The sequence below is a fragment of the Micromys minutus genome, assembly GCF_963924665.1.
Source record: "Micromys minutus genome assembly, chromosome: 2".
Classification (NCBI taxonomy): Eukaryota; Metazoa; Chordata; class Mammalia; order Rodentia; family Muridae; genus Micromys; species Micromys minutus.
The window spans coordinates 28544503-28564064 of record NC_137971.1 but is presented as its reverse complement, the minus strand read 5'-3'; the positions used below and the strand labels follow the sequence as shown (position 1 = coordinate 28564064).

Genomic DNA, 19562 nt, shown 5'->3' with positions numbered 1-19562 from the left:
GGTATCTGGGTAGAATTAGAATCATTTGAAGTATAAGCTTAAGGTCCCACCAGATCAAAACAATAGCTTGAATTCTGCAACAACGTCTTGCCATTGATGATGGTTTACTCAACATGTAAAGAGCAGTTTATGTGTCTTAAGAAAATCTAATTTAGTGAATCTTGGATCATACACTTTTACTAAGTTGAAAAACAATGAATCCCTTGCTAACACTCTACTTTCTTACCTGCCAGTCAGTGCCTTTCACAGTTCACTTCCAGCAGACTCTTGAGTTATTTTGATTCATTTAACATATAATGATTGGGCAGAAAATATGGTAATTCAGCTGTCTAGTTGAGCAATTTTATGTCTTTATAATTTATAAATTCAAAGCCAAAATTGTGACAACATATTCATTGTAATTCTTTACTATAAAATTATAAGCTTGTGTAGATTATTTCAGAGAACCATCATACACTTATGATTTTATAAAGTCATGTATATGTCACCTTAGAAGATGGACCATAATTATATCATATTACATACTGTGAATAATATGATAGCAATAGTGGATCAAGTATGCAAGAAATTTTTATAGTATAAATTATAAAAACTCTATATATAAATCTATGGACACACACATATGAAATATGGAAGACCTAGTTAAAAGAAAAAAGCATATAAAAGCAAGAAATTAAACACAGGTATAGGAATTTGGGAACCTCCTATTACTGAGTGAAATACAATGTAATTTCTTTTTTTACTCTTACTGTTTTCTCATACAGTATATCCTGATTCATTTTCTCCTTCCTCTACTCCTCTGAGCTCCTCTCCACATCTCTTTCCTTTCAGACTCACCTCATTTCTGTTTTTCACTGGAAAAATATCCAGCATCTAAGAGAAACAATCAAACATGACAAAATGAGACATAGTAAGAAAGAAGGTAAAGAGCCCCAAGAGCACACACAAGAGTCAGAGACCAACTAGATAAAGCACTCAGGAGTTCCATAAAAATTTTAAGCTAAAAGTTCTAATATGTATAAAGGAATGAGTGAAAATTCATGTAAGTTCTTTGATTGCTCCTCCATTCTTTGTGAGTTCTTAAGTGCCTTTTCAGTTGATTCATAGAGCATTGTTCTACTGTTGTTCACCATCAACTCTAAATGCAATATAATTAATATCTTAAACAAACGAACAAACAAACCAAAAACCAAAGACCTATTGTAGCCAGGCAGGAATTCCAGTGAGCACATAGAGCACAGTGAGCACCAACCTACCTACAACATTTTAAACCAAAAATGTATCCTGTCTACAGGAATTGCAGAAGCAGTGGATAGAGTAGAAACTGAAGTAATAACCAATAGCTGGTCCAACTTAAGATGCATCCCATTGGGCAAGCACCAATTTCTGACACTATTAATGATATTCTGTTATGCTTGCAGATAGGAGTCTAGTATGGCTGTCCTCTGAGAGGTTCCCTCTAGCAGCTGACTCAGACAGATGCAGACACCTAAAGGGAAACTGTGGATGCAGTTAAGAGACTCCTATGGAAGAATAGGGGGGATAATTGTGGGCCCAAAGGGGATAGAAACTCTACAGGAAGATCAACAGAGTCAACCATCTGGACCCTTGGGGTGCTGAGACTGAAATACTAACCAGAGAGCATACATGGGTTGGGCCTAAGCCTTCCTGCACATCTGTAGCACATGTGCAGCTTGGTCTTAATGTGGCTGAACAACTGGAACAGGGGCTATCCCAAAAGCTGTTGCCTGTATGTTAGATATGTTCTTCTAGCTGGGCTGCATTGTCTGTCCTCAGTAGGTGTGATGATTTGTATATGCTTAGCCCAGTAAGTAGAATCACTGGGAGGTGTAGCCTTATAGGAGTAGGTTTGTTGCTGTGGGCATGGCCTTAAGACCCTCACCCTAGCTGCCTGGAAGTTATTCTTCTACTAATAGCCTTCAGATGAAGATGTAGAACTCTCAGCTCCTCCTGAAACTGGATGTGGCTGTGTTCCTGTCTTGATGATAATGGGCTGAGTCTCTAAACCTGTAAGCTAGCTCCAATTAAATGTTGATCTTTATATGAGTTGCCTTGGTCATGGTGTCTGTTCACAGCAGTATAACCCCAACTAAGACAGTGGAAGAGCCCAAGCCCTGCAGAGCATTGATGTGCCATGGTGTAAAGATACCCAGGGGACCCCCCACCCACTTAGAGGAGAATGGGGAAATTGGGAAAGCATTGTGACTTGGAGAGCATCAGTGAGCAGTATGTAAAGTGAATAAAAAAACATATGGCATGACCTAATAGCACACATGTGCATAATAAAAATAAAAAATAAAATTTTAATGAAAGATTCAGAAAAAGTATTCTGAGTATGAAATTGAATACAGGTATGTAGCAATATCTCACATGATTAATGTTGCACAAAACAATAAGTGTAATTATTTCATACAACATATGTTATTGTTGAGTAACTAAATCTTAAAAGTAAAACTTAAACTTATTTAATACATTAAGGAAGTAAAGAATCTCTACAATGAAATCTTTAAAATAGTCAGGACAGAAATTAGAAGATGGAAACATTTCCAGAGATCATATATCTGAAGACTTTGATACTGTGAAAAGTGGTTATTTTACCCCAATCTATAGATTCAATGGAATTCCCAAATTAGTACTATTCTCAGCCTCGGTCACAGAGACCTCTTTTTGCATTAGAGTGCAGTTACTCTAGAAACTTATAACTTATTTTCAAGATGCTAGGTGTACTGGCTGGTTTTGTGTGTCAACTTAACACAAGTTGGAGTTAATCACAGAGAAAGGTGCCTCAGTTGAGGAGGTGCCTTTATGAGGTCCAGCTGTAAGGCATTTTCTCAACCGGTGGTCTGGGGAGAGAGCCCAGCCCATTGTGGGTGATGCCATCCCTGGGTTGGTGTAGACCTGGGTTTTATAAGAAAGCAAGTTGAGCAAGCCAGTAAATAACATCCCACCTTGGCCTTGATAACAGTATTCCTGACCTGTTTGAGTTCCAGTCCTGACTTCCTTTGCTGATAAACAGCAACGTGGAAATTTAAGCTGAATAAACCCTTTGCTCCCCAACTTGCTTCTTGTTCATGATTTTTGTGTAGGAATAGAAACCCTGACTAAGACACTAAGAATAAGTTCACGTTGAATGTTCAGCCCTAAATGAAACATCAATATTATCTCTCTCCCGAAAGGCTCAGGAAACTTTGCCCAAGAGGAATAGAAAGAATATAAGTGTTGCAGGATGAGGAAGAGTCTCGTGAAATTGTGTCTTTGCACTGTAACATGGTTAATGCACCCCTGAACTCACAGCAGCCACGGTTTCCTGCACAGGATCTATTGGGCTTGCCACCCTTCTATCTGGATGATGTTAGGTCACCTCTCATGGGTCACATGTTCCCCCAATGAAAGCTATTGGCAATTGTAGGTTGCTAGATAAGCAAGAGACATTTTCTTCTATGGTTAATCCACTAGTAAGTTGCTCTGCCCGGGTAAATAGCTCTCAGTAAAGATGTGAGGGTCTTTATTAAAAAAAAAAAAAAAAACTGTCACAATTCAATATATTTATTTGCTCCCCCAATCTTGGATTTTAACAAATGATGTAATATTTCAGTCCATACAGTGCTAAAGTTACTTTCTTAGTGAGCAATTTAGGTAAGAACCTTTCACCTTAGTAACAATTCATTTCTGAATTGCCTACGGTAACATTTGTATTATAATGTATTAACACCAGCTACATTTCTTTCAAAGCACAAACGCTTTAGTAGGAATTAAAACAAAGAGAAATGATTTCTGAAAATGTAATCAATAAAAGTGAAATCTCATACCTCAACAACTACAGTAAACAACTTTTAATTCACCTAATTATAATTCTCTCTCTCTTACACACACACACACACACACACACACACACACACACACCACTCACATGCACACACACACACACACACACACACACATTTGCAATCAATTTATTACCCATAAACCTTCTAGTAAACTTCACTTAATAGGGAAGAATTTGACCACGGCAAAAATGTTAAAGATGGGTAGCAAAGGCTGCACAAAATTATCTATGTAGAGAAATCAGACTGAATCATTCTTATCTCACCAGGCTACTTTCTCATCACCCTGACTCCAGCAATGAAGTTGGAAAATCAATTTCATCACCAAGCAACAATTTCAATCATGGGTCTCTAAAACTGTTCAGCATTAGAGCCAATATTTCCTAAGTATTTCATGATTGGTCTCTAAGGCTTATATGATGATTTGAAAGTTTTATTTTTCAAAGAGAACAAAAACTACTTCTCATTTAGAAAATAGGTCAAACATGAGCCATGACATTGAGCATGACATTCTGTATACCATATTTTTGGTTCCAAAACATAATGATCAGTAACATAAAGGTAGAAAAATCTAAGGAAATTGTATGTCCAAGATCTACAGAGTTAACAAACATAGTCATTAATTCTTCTGATAGTTTTGAAAGCAGTGGATTTGATAAGGAATAACTATCCAATTATGATAATAAATTATGATCCAAAAATATATTGGAAGTTCTTTTCTCTCTTAAGATCTAATTTGTTGGCTATGAGCTAGTTTTCTGCTTCCCATGAGGCATTCAAATAGTAGTGCATAATTAACTGATTACAACAAAGGGAAGTTATGATGTTTTGCATACCTAAGTGTCCGAAAGGTTTTCACAGCTTTATAGTAAATGCACACTGTAAAAAGTGCAACTTAGAAAAATTGTTCCTGTCACATTCATTTATAGTGCTGAAATTACTAATTACTTGCTAAGTTCTATTTACAGATAATTTTTCTTCAAGAAGCTCAAAGGATTTTACAGATATCTTTAATTGATATTTGCCATTTTACAGATAAGGTTATTTGCAAAATTAGAATTATCATGGAAAAATTAATAGCAGAGAGAACTGAACTTACATTATCATAAGGATAAAGCTTAGTGCAGTGGTTTAATTTCCTTCACCATTCTATATTCCTTTGTGGGTTGAGGTTAAGGTGATATATGATTGGAAAGTGGAGAGGTAGGTGGGGAAAAGATTAGGAAAATGGAAGAGGAGAAGGGGAGATTCGGGGAAGAATGAAGATGGAGGTGGATGTGTATGTTTCTTGCTGCATCCCTTCATAAATAAGGTTGTTATGAATGTTTTATAAGGGGTAGAATTGTACAAGATCATTTAACTATCTAGGTTGGAAAATTATAATAAACCTCCTGGATCAGAGTGGTTTGGTGTGTTCTTTGATGTGAACACTTAATTGAGTTCTAAGGGTGTAGTGGCAGTAAACATAAAGCCCATCACACAGTTGGGATGTGTGTGTCTGAGGCATGACAACAACATGCCAAGGGGAAGTGAGTGAAAGCAAGAAACTGGGGTGGTTGTATCCACTGGGAATAGAAGCAGCAGGGGTGGTAGAGTGAACCACGCCAGAGTTCTTAGAGTCAGCCTGGAGCACCAAGTGGTGTGGAGACTGCATAGTGCGTACTCAGCTCTGCCCTAGAGTGGCATCCATGGAGTGAGACCATGGGGGCCAGTAAATGGTTAAGCTATCTCTTCAATATTTACCACAACATTCTTTTAAAGAATATTTTGGAGTTTAGAATATATATCTTGTTTAATATTTGTTTTTATGTATGAATTTTAACTTAATATATTTTATGTAGTAATCCATTTAAAATTTAACATAGTGTTTTTACCAGGAAATTATGTTTAACTGAGCTAATTTTTAAAAATATTGGAACTCTTTAAGAATAAAAGTTTTCAACATCCTTGGGTATATATTGTATGGATAGTTCAATACTGGTATTGAACAATGAGGCAATGTTTCAGGATTTGATAACACGGTGACCCCCAAGATTGTTATTTACTGAGAAAAGTGTTACTAGTTGTGTGATTCAGCCTTAGCACACATCTCTAACTCTTCTGGCTAGAATAGACACACCCTTAATACACAACTTTGATCCAAAACAAGAAGGTAAAGTTAGTTCATAGAATAAAGCACCCATGTTTGAAATCAATGTCTAATCGAGGAGAAGACAAAGTGAGGATTCAAAGAAAGATTTGATGGGATAGAACACAACTGACTCTCATGAGAATAAAGAAGAAAGGGAAGCCACTTTCAAGTTTTTTTTTTTTTTTTTTTTTCTAGTTGTGATTACTGGTACGTCAAACAAGTTCCAATGGATGGCCTATATCCAGGAATATGTGGAAAGTGCAAAATGGACATTTTGGGTTAGAGTTTAAAGAAAGGACATAAAGTTGTTAGAGTCAGGAAGTAGGGGTAATTTTGAGAGGCATTCTTGAGGATCTGGAGGAGAATATGATCTAAACACATTTTGTGAAATCCTCAAGTAATTAATGAAAATATGTATAATTGTTTTCATTTGCCTAGTATAAGAACTTAGGCATATTAGCCATATCATTTTATTTCCATATACTATCAATAAATTATATGTGAAAGTAGTATATACCTTACAAGTTTTTTGCGACAAGGATTAAACGAGATAGTTAAATGTTAGATGCCTACAACACAGCATCCACACAATGAATGGTAAACCCCTTTTGTATTTCTCTTTAAGTACCAAATTACTGCCAGCTGTGAGCACATCTGTTCATTTTCTCATCTGGTTTATATTTTAGCTGCTTTTGCTGATGCATACAGGACAACTTCCCATGAATAGGGAAAAGAAAACGGAAAGGTAACTGGGTTATTTTCAAATGCTTAGTTGTGCTGTCCCTGTATTTTGGCAATAGGTATATTAAACTTGGAAGGAATGAGATCATCTGCAGTGTTTCGGAGCTACACAATGAAATGTCTCAGAATTCAAGTTAGTAAGAATATGAGCTGCATTATAATCTCATTAGTAAGCATATGAGTTTTGCTTGGGAAGAATTTAGTTGAAATTATCATTTTACATTTGGAGAGCAATGTAAAGCTTTACTCGAAATTAAATATGATCCACATTTTCCTTCCTGCCCATTCAATTTTTCCCCAGATGTAAGACAGGTGCATATTTGTGCTTCCTGAGAAGAGAGAACAGAGCAAGACACAGTCTATTTTCAATCTCGGTTCTAGTGTTCACAAGTTATATAATTCCAAACACAGTATCTCCAAATATTTAGTCTTGACTCAATGAAATGTTTTATATCTGTACCTCACTTAAGAATTTGCTAAAATTTGAATTTGAGTATATCCCTAAAACACACTAGGCTTATGGTTTATAGCAGGAGTTTCAAAGATGTAATTTTTTTCCTACTCATTTTAATATTAAATAACTTTAGAACGAGGGCTTCATCTCAAATGCACTGTTAACTGGTGTGCATTACCTGCTCAGCTTGATGTACTTCTTCAAGCTGAATGGTTCAACATCCTCTATAAAATATCATCAGACTAATGGAGGCTTGGCTTTAAATATTTTCCACACTTCCCGAATCATGGAGCATAAGCCTCTCTTCGAAGGGATCATGCATATAATCTCTCCAACTTACTCAAGCTCTTACTCCGAACAATGATGGAAAATTAAAATATGTTCCCCCTTTTAAATCTGTACAGCTAAGAATAATATCAGAACCAGGAGAAATATGAAAGAGCAGATTATTTTGTTCAGATCCCAGTCATCCTTGACTAGCCTTTTAGATTATGAGAAGCATAGAACTAATGAAGCAGCATGGCATGCGCATGTCCTTATACTGACATGCGCACAAATATTTAAGAGATGATGACAGCTCAGCTTTCAATTTTCTTTCAAATCTCTCTCTCTCTCTCTCTCTCTCTCTCTCTGGTTCTTGCTTCCGTTTTCTCTTCTATAGTTTATTTGGTACCTTAACTCAGGTCTCCATTATCTCCCGCCAGCAAGTGTCATTTAAAGGATCTTTTTCCTCTCAGCATCTACAATTGACTGACTTCTGCAATCCTTCTTTAACATTGATGTTAGTGGAGCAAACATTTTGAGACAAACCAGACCATAGCATGTGTTGTTTGAGTGCACAAAATTCCTCAGCAGCTTCAGAATAGATTTCCAGTTCTATACATGCTACAAAACCCAGGGAGTTAAGACCTAGCAGAGAAGGTGACGTTATAAGAGGAGGCCTGACATCTAGCAAAAAAGGCTTATTGATGGCTAAGAAATTATAAGAGCATGAGACAATCTTACACTTTTGGACTCCAGAAATTGGAGCTCAGGGCCTCTTAACCTAGTGCTATTGTGGGGATTACACTAGACTAGACCCTAAGATGCCCAAAGGCCTTAGAAAAAGAAGAAAGAAATTGATCAGAACATATAGAAACATCAGAAATACAAACCTAACTCTAAGCTGGCTGAGTATTGTGACCTGTGCCTTTTCTAACAGGATGACAAATGAAAATGAGAAAGAATTCCTGAGAGAAAATATGATCAGAAATTTTAAAGACATAATACCCAAACCCAATAAAATATGACCAGGTGTTCTAGGAATCAAATCAAATAAAAACTTAAATTAGAAACATGTCACCAACACCAAATGTGTTATTGTCATTAATAAATTATACTGTCATCTAAAACAACATGTGTAGCAGCATGGTGGTAAATAAACAAAAAATGCGAATTTGTTTTTCTTTAAGAGTAAGTCTATAATTAGGCAGTCCTAGGGTTCAGTGCCAGTTTTTACCAGGGTACCTGGCTTTTCTTATTCTGATACAAGGAGGTGATGCTTTGTGTAGTTACATCCCAAGATAAGGATGGCAGATCTATCTATTACAAATGTACAACAATGAAAAATAGTCACACTCTTCAAGATAGTGAAGAGCTACAGCTTTCAGGCTGAAAAGAAGAAGAAACAGAGAAGTAGTAAAGGCTACAAAACCATTAGCTGCAAAAGTTCTGAAGGTTCAGCACATAGTATAGGGCCCATTGGAAAAGTATACTATCTGTATATATTAAACTACATTAATGAAAATGGAAGATGAAGATTTCATAGGTATTAACATTGATGATGATGATGTGTGTATATGCAAGTGTGTATGTATGTATCATTAATATGAATACATTTTCTTAAATATATATATGTATATATATATATATATATATATATATATATATATTTCATATATATGAAAGAAGCAGACATATGGGAAGACTAGTTAGTACAGTCCTAAGATACAAATTTAAATAACTTTGATTTACATGTTTCAATAATTTTGCAAATTTTATAATCATTCTGGTAACTGGCCTTTCAATCAGTGAATGGCAAAAATCAAAGTGGTCAGCCTTGACCCCATTCTTTCTTTGGGGATTCATCCCACCTGCAAACCAAGCTGGTTTACCAACACATACAGCTTCCTTGATAACTGTTGGTTCCCTACACTGAGAAGTGTCCTCTATATAAGAGGAAGAAAGGAGCATCTTCATCTCTGAGGACAGAGGTGCTGGAGAGGAATATAGATAAGCAGGCCTTGCTCCAATTTAACTCTTGGCTCATATCCCCTCCTCCTGAGTACATTCTTTACTGTCTATACTTCAAAACGCCTAGGTTTCATAGCTTCTGAGGTCTATACTTCTTTATGGAGGTTTTCATGTCACAGAAGACTTAGTAAATAATACATAACCTTTTCTATTACTAATCTGTCTTTTTTAGTGCACTTTATAAGGCCTCAGCTGGAGTTCTAGTTGCATAGAGAGAGAGAAAAAAATAGTTTTTCTTCCACCCAATTCACAGTTTCTCCTCATAAAACCCTCTGTCAGTGGCCCTTCTGAAATAGATCCCTCTTTTCTTTGATAGTTCCTCCTATGGCTCTTTTTTTTCAATTGTAACTTGTTTATATTTATTTGCTTGCTGGCTGCCACCCACGTTGAAACGTAAGCTCAATGAATTGTATTCAGTTCTCTATTGCCAGTGCTTAGAATAGGACTGGCCTCGTGATGGGGTCAAGAATTTCTTGTTATATAACTCAGTACATCAATAAAGTCCACAGAAGCCCTAATTATTTAGAAGTTTCTGTTAGGATGCCTTTCTGACCCAGTACTCTGTCTATACCCAACATGCTCCAATGTAATTATATCTCCAGGGTTTTCTTATTAGCAAATCTCAAAATTTAATGTTGTTGAAACTTACTTATGATCTATAATATATTTATATAATATCCGTAATGAATGAAGACTTAGGTTAATACTGTGACATAAATTGGGGAAAAATATATGGAGACATAGGGTCTCTGAGCTGAGAGTTTAACTGGATTAATCTCAAAATTGAAAAAGGAGAGGAGAGAGGATGGTGGCTGGTCAGAATGATCCAAATGGCATATGAAGTCATCTTGAGAGAAATAGTCATTTCATTGGTCTTGTTGATTTCTTACTAAAAGCAAAAAATGCCAAGAAAATAGAATTGAGATTTCACCAGGTCCTCATTAGAATTTACCTCCCTGGGAGAATCATACTCTACAGATACATCAGAAGTCAGCTCTTCTGCGTGTTGATTTTGGAATGGGCTAATTTGTATTGATAATTTTCTCTCTTTATTGACAAAAAAAAAAAAAACCCACCTAAAATCTAAGGAAAATTTAGCTTCATTAAAGTGAATATGGTTATTAACTTTAAGCAGCTGCCTCCAAATGGATTTAAACAGATTGCAAATATGATTTTGTGTCTTATCCCTCTCAATGGTTAATTGTACTATACTTTGTACATGCTTATGTAAAATATATAATTCAGCATATAAAAAGTTAGTTATCATATTCTTGTATATAAAGACATTTTTTCCATTAGGATCTGGGAAGGTAGGTTTTTCTCTTTCCCAGAAAAGCAAGCTCATGTCTGGAGACAATCTTTGATAATCATGCCTGGTGGAACCATGTTACTAGTGGTACATGCATGCATGCATACATACATACATACATACATACATACATACATACATACATACACACATACACACATACATACATACATACATACATAGGGTGTTCTCCTCCATTATCCATCCAAACACATGCATGGCTTAAGAAATGCAGATTGACCCATATGTCTGCTGTGTCTAAATTTAAATCTCAATAAGTTTCACCAAGCAGAAGTTAGAAACCCTCTCTGGAAGCTTGAAAACGTGGACCAGCTTCTCTCCATTTTGATGGATGGCTGTTGACACTCTGCATGGGAGACAGATCAGCCTCATCCACATTGCTCGGGCAGACTTCAGTAAATGCCCAGCAGCTGTGGCAGCTGTGACAGCAGAGGCATCAGCACTGCCACCTTGTTGATTATCTGGAAATTCTTTACATCTGGACTGTTTTGGAGTCTTTAAAAGTCATACAGTGACTTCCTCAAAGACGTTTACACCTTACTTCTGAGTCTTGTGACTAATTTGATCTAAGTAGAGGCTAATATTTTACTTCCCAAACCCATGTCTAGTTGTAGTTGTGTGTATGTATGTTTGTGAGTGTGTCTGCTGTGTATATGTAGATGTGTCCAGAATCCATAAGAAGGGGTTGGAGCCCCTGTAGCTGGAGTTGCAGGTGGTTGTGTGCAGCCTAACTTGGACAGTGGGCATGGAACTGTAAGAACAGCAAGTGCCCTTAAGCAATGAGTAATCTCTCCAGCCACACTTATGTTCTTTTATCCTTTATGATTAAACAGAGGTTTTATAGGTGCTCATTAAAACCTTGCCATTTACATGAAGGGTGCATATTTGAGTTACAAGCACAAGGGATTTTTAAATGCTAAACACACATAATCACAACTCATGACAAAAATTAGAAAGTCAAGAAGACAGAAGACCCACCTATCACCCACACTTTATTAGCCAAGCAGCTTTCCTGTGTTCTGCTTGTGTGTTGTGTAATAGAATTAGTTGTCCTCCCTACTGTGTATTGGATGATTGGCAATTATGCTCACTATATTTAGAAGATTTCTGTTGTATGTGGTAGCGATTTTTTTTATTACTCCACAGTATCTAATTGCATTCATTTCTAGATCACAACTTACTTACCCACATGACTATCATTATTAGGTAACTGATTCTACTATTTTCAGTTTATAATTGTTATACACAAATACTTTGAATATTATAATGATCTTCTGTTCCCCTTTACATATATCTGCATTTTATTACTATATATTTATCACTATATGTATTTTCTGATAGCTACTGATAAATAACTTACAAGGAGAAGGGAAACCACTTGTACTCCTACTAGCAACACAAAGGGGTTCCAGTGGCTCTGAAACCCCATTCTCACTAGTCACTGTGCTCTTACTCTGAATTTGTTTGTTTTCTATTAAGGATGAGGTTAGCCAATACTTCATACACCTGCCAACTCGTTGGATCTGTCTCTTGTGAAATATTTCTTCAGATCTCTTCATCTGCTTTATGTTGTCTCTTCCATTGGTATGCTATGTTAACTGTGTCTCCTATAATTCCCATGAGAAGAATTCAGTAACTCAAGGAGCCTCTGCCACTTAGTGGCTACTTCTTTTCCTCCCCGAGTTATGACTTTTGATGACCAGAAGTATTTAAATTTAATGTAGCTCATATTATCAGCGTTTTCTTACATTTGTGTTTTTAATAGAAAAGAAGCAGTGAATCCAGCTCCTGTTACAAAAGCCTCTTTAACCTCAGGGTGCCCCGTGTAGCGTTAACAGGACCAACACCATGTTTGTTCTTATTGCATCTATTAAGAGCTGGCCTGATAATTTTCGTAGGCATCACCAATTTCTGGTATAGACTATTGCATTGTTGTAAACAAAACACTTCAATGTATTATCAAACTATACAAATAGGAAGAGCTTGAAAAAGTGGTAGGTCTATAACAGTTTGATATGGACAACTTGCTTATTATTTTAATTCATTTTGATTAGCAGTTCAGTATATATTTAGGCGTGGGAATGATTATTTACTATCAGTCTCTCTAATGACCTACCAAAATATCTTACTCACAGCACAGGAAACCTAAAGTTCATTTATTTAAACTATGTGTTTTCAAATTATGAGAATTCAGGTCATTTTTGAAGAAAATAATTTATAATGAATTAGAAAATGTTGTTAAGAGAAGAACTTCTCCTAATGTGGCACCCATCCAGTGTGTAATCTGGGGTAAATATTAAACACTTGGTACCTATAAGCACATGATTTCCTCCATTTCTTGTTAATGATATTTGCTATAACAATCTGTTTATGCAAGCAACTGCTTCTTCAGGATAATAAGAATTTCATATTATGTTATCCAAATATGCCCATTTCAGATTTCCCCTTTGTCTTTTATCTCAGTATAATTTGTGTGTGTTCACACATATCTTTGCTACATATGTAGTCAACTATAACTTTTCAAGTCTTATTAACTTAAGTTTGGCTGTAATTAAGTTTGGAAAATGGAGTGTGTAACAAAATTCCTTTGATAATTCTATTAACTGGTAACTGCATGGTTTCCCATTATGAAGCTAGATTTTAATTATTATTTATTACACATTATATACTACCAGTATCATAAGCATATAAACAAATCAGAATTTGCCAAACTTAATGAAATCACAAAACCCAAGAGTTCTATTCAATTATACTAAAGGGTAGGAAGAAGTTATTTCTTGCTTTCCAATCAAACAACTTCAGAAGATAGCCAGGTCGTTCTGTATCAAAGCACCTTATAGGCTTATTAAATTAAATTGAAAATGCACTGGACCTTAGAATTGGTGTATGTTAAAGATCCCTAGGAGCTTATATGGGACAGGAAAACTCTAAAACATAGTAAAAAAAAATCCTTCCTACAAAATGGACTTGTCATCAAACTTTCACTGATGTCCTAACCTTTTTAAACAAAATATACACAGGTCAGGCTCAGCATCTGGAAGAAGCAAAGACAATACAACAAGTACCACACCCCTTGGTTTGAGATCTGTGCTTGCTTTCACTTGGGATGATTATCTAGGAGAGCAGGAGGAATAGCATGTGCATTTGCTTTCAAACAATTTGTTACAAAATGGTAATAATTATAGACAGTGGTCTACGTGTTTGACTTGAGAGAACTACCAATGGCTATTGTCAATCACTGCCCAGATGTGATTGACAATATGTACACATTCAGATGCTGAACTAGAAGTTGTGGGAAACCCTCCTGCTACACATTCCCTTGATGACTTTAGTCATCCACACTTTTCCACAGTTCAGGGCCACTTAGAACATCAGTGTATCCTACCTTTAACTAGAGGTAGGATCAAAGTATAGCAAGCTGTCTCGAGGCATTTCATTTGTAGCACTTTGAAATGTCATTACAATTCTGTTCTGGTATATACAATTGTCCTTTTCAGTTAATGACTTTCTCGCAGTAATAGATATTTGGCAATGGCTATCGAACACCATAAAAACAGAACAAAACACATGAACAAACAAACACCAGTAAACAGAGAGCTCTAGCTTCCATTTGAGCTGGTGTCTCAGTGCATCATGTGTTAAATATGTCCATCTTATTATTTACCACAGGTCAAAGCACTTCACATCCCACAGTTCAGAAGTACAGCAGCACAGAAACGTTACCGACCTCCCTAGATAGGGCAGTGAGAAGAGTCAGGTTGGTCACTGATAACACAAATCCCCCTTCATTACCATTTCATCATGCTGTGGCCATCAAAAACTCTATAAAAGAAACCTATACATGTTTCCACAAGAAGTATCCTATAGTAAAGAGATATAGGGATGAGAAAGGTATGGAGATGGAGTCTCTCTCTCTCTCTCTCTTTCTCTCTCTCTCTCTCTCTCTCTCTCTCTCTCTCTCTCTCTCACACACACACACACACACACACAGACACACACACACACACACACACACAGACACACACACATACTCACCAGACAATGGAATGATATGGCTTTTGTGATCATCAAAACAGGAGCACATATATGCAACAGGACCTCACATGAGAAACTACCTTGTTATTCTGACCTCAATTTACTCATATACTCATAATATCCCCAGATATTGGGCTGGGAGAATTCCATTTGAAAATGCATGCTCAATATAGAAATTCAAATGCTAGTTCTACTTTCTGGATAATAAAGTAGGGCCTGACTTGACCAGAGTGATCTGATTAAATCATCCACTTTAGCACTACTTTACATAATTCTTGTCACTCAAGATTATGGACTTGATCTAAAGAGGAAAAAGTAGAGTGTGGGGTAAGAGGATGAGGAATCAGGAGCATACCTCTAAGTCTGGTTCCAATCCCTAAGAGTTAGAAAACGTAAGTCAGATTCTGCCAACTTAAATATTTATAGAACTCTCCCTCTCCTTTTGCTACCAGAAGATACCCAGAGCTCATTTTATAATTGAGTTATATCTAGGAGCACAGTTATTTATACACAGCTCAAAATATAATCATCAAATATAAAACAGGCTTATAGGAACATTTCCAGAAACCATGTGTATGAAGGCAATGTACACATCATTATGGCCGCAAAGCACTCAGAGTCCCTGTGTGAAATGAAATTACAACAATCCATCAGCTTTTGTTTCTCTAAGAATTAACATTCCAGAGGTATTGCAACTCATTTTGGCAATCGGCACCAATTTTTCTTCAGCTTGCTTTTAAGAAATCAAGAGAAAACCAGACAATAGGGAAGGATGGAGGGGTCTGGGAGTTTGTCTTGAGGGTTTCTAAGGGTGGAATTCAGTACCTGTCACTTTTGTTAGTATTGGAAACTGAGGGGCATGATATTAAGTATGTGTTGTAAAGATAGTTTTCCTATAGATGTGGACACACACACACCAGAAAACATTCTGTGCAAATATATGTTCATCTCTCTGAATGTGTGTGTGTGTGTGTGTGTGTGTGTGTGTGTGTGTGTGTGTGTGTTGGACAAGCTTATATAAATGTATATACCTTGATTTCTCTGTTGGTATCATGCATGCTAAAAAATATCACCAGTGTTTTAGAAGAACGTTAACATCCTGGTAAAAGGCAAAGGATCTACATACAATATGACCCAGCATTATTCAGGAAAGAATATGTGGAATTAACTTATTAGTCTGCCCAGTGGATGAATGGAGAAAGAAAATGTGGTACACAGAATCAAATACTAGCTATGCCTAAAAATAAAAACAATTGTCTCCTTTGTGACAACAAAGAGAAAGCAGCAGGCATGTCAAGTGAAACAAGCTAGACAGAGAAGAGCAAACACTGAGTGATGTCATAGACAGATGGGAAAGTACACTTTTGAGATTTAACATTTCAGTTAGATATGGGGGGTAGGTTCAGGAGATATGCCTTGCTATCACTAATAACAAGTCATTATATTTTGAGAATATAACACTAAGTATTGTTTAAGGGTTTTTACCACAAAAGTAAATATTTGTGGTAAAATATGTTAATCAGAAAAGAATACATTTCTATAATATATGCATATTTCAAAAGGTCATATTATAGAAGAAATACATATAAACTTACTTGTTAATAATATTAACAAAATAATATTGGTTATTTTTTTAATAAAGCACAAGGAAAATATTTTTTTATTTCCTGCAAAACATATTTTCAACATCAAATAATGAAAAAAGGGGTTGGTATATCTTAAATAATTATGAACACAAAATATAAATGTTCTCATTTTGTAGACACTTGCTTCAGTTTCATTACGAATAGTACTCCTAGGAGGCCTAAGTGTTAAAGGGTTGGTCTCTAGAATGACAGTCTTAGGAGATGCTATGTCCTATGAGGTGGTCGAGTTCAGAAGCAGATCCTCAGTTTACCTTTCATGTCCTGCATCCTGGCTATGAATGATGTGAGCATGCACTTAACTACATTCTCCCATCATGAAACTCTGTCCTCACCAGAGGCTCAGACTAAACAGGCTGCCTAGTATTGAACCTGAACCTTGAAAATTATGAGTTCCCATAAACCTGCCACTACTTCTCAGGTAGCTTGTTGTAGTATGGAGACGACTAATAAATAACCCTTGGATGTTGTGAGATAATATTGTTATTATCACAAGGAAGGATAAATCTTTAATGGCAGGGTCCTAGCCTTTTATCATTCTTTCATCTCATTAATGTTCACCATTATATTCCCCAAACAGTGACATTGGACAACACATATAAAATCTCAAAATGATGTGAAGTCCATACCTTGGTTCATCTCAGCATACCTAATTTCAATGCTCATTGTTTTGTATTGTTTTGGGTTTTTTTTTTTTTTTTTTGCCTTTATAGGTGTGTCTATGACACAATGTCTAATTTGTAGGATCAAAATAGTAGTATTGAATTTACATAATAAAAATTGAAGCTTACATTTCTGTGCCAGTTTTCTGCCCTGATGATTGACCTTATGTGATTCATTCAAAACTTAATCACCCCAGGCTCAGAACAAGAGCCTCCCTACTGAAATACCTTTCTAAAATATTTTGTTAGTTAGGTTTATATGTATGTATACAGAATTTCCCCCCTTGGTGTTGGCTTTTTTAAATCCACAATGTCAATCAGGGCTATTATGTGAATATTTCAACACGTTGCCTGAAATAACTATTCAAACCATTACAATGTTGTTAAGGAGTCATCAGCTGTAACATTACTAATGAATATTAATGTCCTTTTATATTTGGTTGGCACCGAAGTAATAGCAGTTGTCATGTAGCATAAACAATTTTAAGTTGGGAATTCTGAGAAGTCATTTTTGATGTGAAATGCCCCTTAGATTACAATCTCTGGTTAGCACATAGCTATGAAATTGGGGTGATCAGTACAGCTAACAGCTATTCCATTGCTGCAGTGTGGAAATAAAATGGGATTTTTAAAACAACTCACCCCACCATCCACTGCTCCCATTCATTTTGAGGGTGGATTAAATATCTCTTGTTGGGTAAAAAATATTTGGAAACAGCCATCAGCAAGCATGCAGTTTAATGACTTTCAGTCACACCAAACAAAAAGCACAGAGCTAAATAAGAAGCTAAACAAGAAGCAGCATGGCTGAATGATAGCACACAAAGAGCTGAGAAACACAAAGAGTTTCCTGCCTTTTAAGAAATATATGTCATGAGGATTTTTATCCAGAGCCACAGTAGTCACACCACACAGATTTGGCAAATTAAAGTGTGTTTTATTCACCCTAACTAAAACAAGAGGGTGGAGACTCTGGTAGAAAAGCTCAAAAGTGTTCTGCTGTCATAGACCTGTGTTCAATGGTAGAAACACTGATCACATCCTTTCACACCTTGTCATTGTCACATGGTAGATCACTCTTGCCTGGCTGCTGTCCAGATGAGGCACCTGGAATTATTGCTCTTTATTAAGGTCTATAAAACTTTATCAAGGTAAATAAAACTATTTATTAAGGTACAACACACTTATCTGTTTATACATAAAAAGTAAAATCTAATCATAAAAGTGTCTTGTGGTAGTTACCTATTCTAAAATGAATTTATATCAATAATATTAAGTAATTAATTTCTTGAATATTGAGTATTTCCAGGTCCTGTTTAAACAGGCATTATGGATCGCCTCAATCAGTGTTTAGTGCAGCATTATGTGTCTCCTGCTACAACACCACCATCCAGATGGACAAACACAAGGTCACATCTACATGATAAGCTGGGTTTTGAATCTCACTCATCATTCTCCATGACCTACCCATGTAATTATAAGACTATAGTTTCCCAATAGTGAATTGCTCATTCCCTACTTCAGACACAGTAGTATTTATAAAGATTACAAGTTGTTAATAGTTAGCCTTCTATATCTTAAAACAGGAACAAATGTCATCATTAGCAAAGAAGAAGAAGTTATATAGTATGGGAAGAAAGAAAATGCTGTGTTGGACAAACTTAAGAAGCTCTTTTCCCCTTTTCAGTTTTCACAAATGAGAGGATAAAGAGAACGTTTGTACCAATTGTTGCTTTCTTCTTAACTAGATTATTCATGATGCAAAGAAAGAATTGAGAGTAGAAGGTTATCCTCAGCTACCTGAGCAAGCCTGGGCTATATGAGGCCCTGTATATGAGGCCCATAAAAGCAAACAAAAACTACCATCACCTACAAAAGGTTGAGTGTTCCCAAAAGCAAAATTATCTATGTGTCTGTTACTGAAAATTGTCCTTTGAAACACCATAGCCACAACCCTGTGCAAGCAAACTCAAGATGAAAACATTTCTCAGTAAGCTAGAAGTATAGGTACAGCAAGTTTACAAGCAACAATTCCTGAACATGTGTTTTCTGCAGATAATTCATTTAATCAAATGTATCTGTTTAATGAATGGGAAAATGACCTGAGACATTTTCCTTAGTTAAATTCTTTCCTTGTGGTTGGTACATCAAAAGGTCCATGGCAGCCAATCAAATACTTTGCATCTTTAAAAATCCAGGACACAAAAGGCTAGAGTATCCATGGATGTTTCTAGGCCTTGTACAATCTTGCTCAAACACTGGAGTACTTACAGGTGGCTTTTTCTTATCTTTGTGTGGTTCTACTTTATAAGCATTCAGTCATCACTCAAAGAATTTAGTTTTGCTAAAGAATTTATGCTCATTTAAAAATTTTTCTTTCATTTAATTCAGTAGTCAAACCACAGATGCATCTGGTAATATTTTCACTA

The 19562-nt window shown here is 36.0% G+C and overlaps 1 protein-coding gene across 1 annotated transcript in view; it reads right to left on the bottom strand.

Annotated features, from left to right (window-relative positions):
* Positions 1-19562, bottom strand: part of PRKG1 (protein kinase cGMP-dependent 1) — a gene marked incomplete at its 5' end in the record, with an annotated part of 1033183 nt that overhangs the window by 624621 nt on the left and 389000 nt on the right. The gene's annotated exons all lie outside the window — the stretch shown is intronic.